We start from the raw sequence: 2,107 nt of genomic DNA on the forward strand, positions 1-2,107 counted from the left end.
CTCTCTCTCTCTCTCTCTCTCTCTCTCTCTCTCTCTCTCTCTCTCTCTGCTGATCATAGAAGATTATGAAGAATACGTTGCGAATGATCAGTTTTATCCGAATGAAGAGCCCAGTAAGCAAAAAATCATTGATCGAACATTATTGCAACGATTTTCAACAACGTATAACGTTTCCTATGTAGTTTTTAACGTTGTATCAATAGTATTGCACACGAATAACTTCGACACTTGAATATTTCTCAAATATTTTAACGATATTCAAAAAGATATCATATTATCTGGTAATATCTTTGAAACATTTCTAAAATATCGAATGAAAACATTTAACAGATATACGTAAAATCAATATCAAAATGATCTAATATTCTTTGTTTACTGAGAATCCTCATCGCCACATAACCGAAAATGTTGGGAAACGTTCAGCACTGAAAACTGGGAAAATGTTGTATCAATTTCGCATGAACTCATCGAAACTTCGAGAACTTGCGTGGTAAATTTCGGCATGCTCGCTTTTTAAAATACTTTCAAGTAAAATTAAAGTTTTGTGTGAATTTTTGCAATAAAACGTGTTTATTGTTTCCCGTTGTGAAATCATTTTACAAATCGAACTTTTGAAATTTACTATTTATCATTTATATTTGACTAATCACTTCTGCCTCTGATATCTTCCCCTCTATACTTCTGTTACAATAACGCTAAATTTTCAAAGTAAAAAATCGGGATTCAGAAGGTCAATATTGTCGCGTTTATTTAATCGTCGCGACGCGTACAAGCATGTAAAATTAACGCTGCTCTCTCAAATGTATACACGTGTAACTTGAATCTATATATTTCTGCTTTTCGAATGCTTTCGTAGCAGTCGAGAAATCACGCATACCACGTCTTAGGGTTTCCTTTGTCTATTATTCGCAGGTATCACAAATTTTGCAAGTATCATCTTGTGACCATGTTTAAACAACGTATGTCTAAAATCGAGACAAAATACGTCTTAGAGATCATCTTTAAAATCGTCTTTCAGACGATTTACGTATAAATGTCTTTAAGGAGCTTTAAGATTATTTTTAAGATATCTTATGTTCCGATTTTAGATATTATGTTGTCTGGATTCTTGCTATGATTTTAGTATATTCCATTCTAGAACATTTTAGAATATTTTAGACCAGATAGAGACGTGTTAAAAATAACGAAACATTGACAGAATCTATATAATTTAAAATGTTCATTACCAACGTTGCACATGCTCACCAGAAATTAACGTCGTAAGGTAAACGTCCCAGTGATCGAACATACATGTCCCAATGATTGACATATTGGTTTTGTATTTTTCTTTGTTGAAATGCTTTTCAATGTACAAAACAATATAATAAGTGAAAAGAAATATTTAGTTACTTTGTGATTTTGTTTCATTTATTAATAAGCATCTTAATAAACATAAGTATATTATTAGTAATTCAATTATCGATACACGTTCAATCACTAAGACGTTTACCTTATGTATGTGATAGAGCAAAGATTTCTTTTCTGCATCCCCACAAATAAAAGCGTATGAAATGTGTGTGTGTGTGTGAAGCGTATCTTAAATTATATTATATAAAAAATACATAGTTTGTGGAGACGGTTCATCGAATGAAGCATGGCAACAAACATGTTATTATTTTTATTATATAACTATATATTATATTATCTCTAAATTATCTCTCTTTAGAGAAGAAACTGGAGCGTTTCCGCACGCATTTTTTTCTTTATTCAAAATAATTCATGATCAGGCCACGTGTTCCAAGATCTTGAGATTATTCAGATGAGAAGAGATACAAATTAGAGGTAGGGAGAGGCACAAATTAAACTATCGTTAAGAACGTTAAGACCCATTAAAAAGATATATATAAACTGAGATTAGTTGCTCAACACACAATAGATATCCTGCTCATACAATTAAATCTGTTTACGCATTCCACGCAATATAAATATCTAGAAAATATCTTAGAGACATCTGAAACCTAGTTGTTTTAGTTATCTTTAAAATGTTTTTCTATATATTTATGTCTTAATATACAATAAAGATATATATATATATATATATATATATATATATATATATATATATATA

At 30.3% G+C, this 2,107-nt stretch overlaps 1 long non-coding RNA gene across 1 annotated transcript in view; it reads left to right on the top strand.

The window, feature by feature from the left end:
• Positions 1-496: 496 nt before the first annotated feature.
• Positions 497-2,107, top strand: part of LOC116843580 — a 4,143-nt gene continuing 2,532 nt past the window's right edge. Inside the window, exon 1 of the long non-coding RNA XR_004377898.1 lies at positions 497-912. This is a non-coding gene — a long non-coding RNA (uncharacterized LOC116843580). The remainder of the gene's footprint in view (positions 913-2,107) is intronic.

The sequence above is a fragment of the Odontomachus brunneus genome, unplaced genomic scaffold (assembly GCF_010583005.1).
Source record: "Odontomachus brunneus isolate Ranch 3 - 2012 unplaced genomic scaffold, Obru_v1 Obru_scaffold_033, whole genome shotgun sequence".
Taxonomy (NCBI): domain Eukaryota; kingdom Metazoa; phylum Arthropoda; class Insecta; order Hymenoptera; family Formicidae; genus Odontomachus; species Odontomachus brunneus.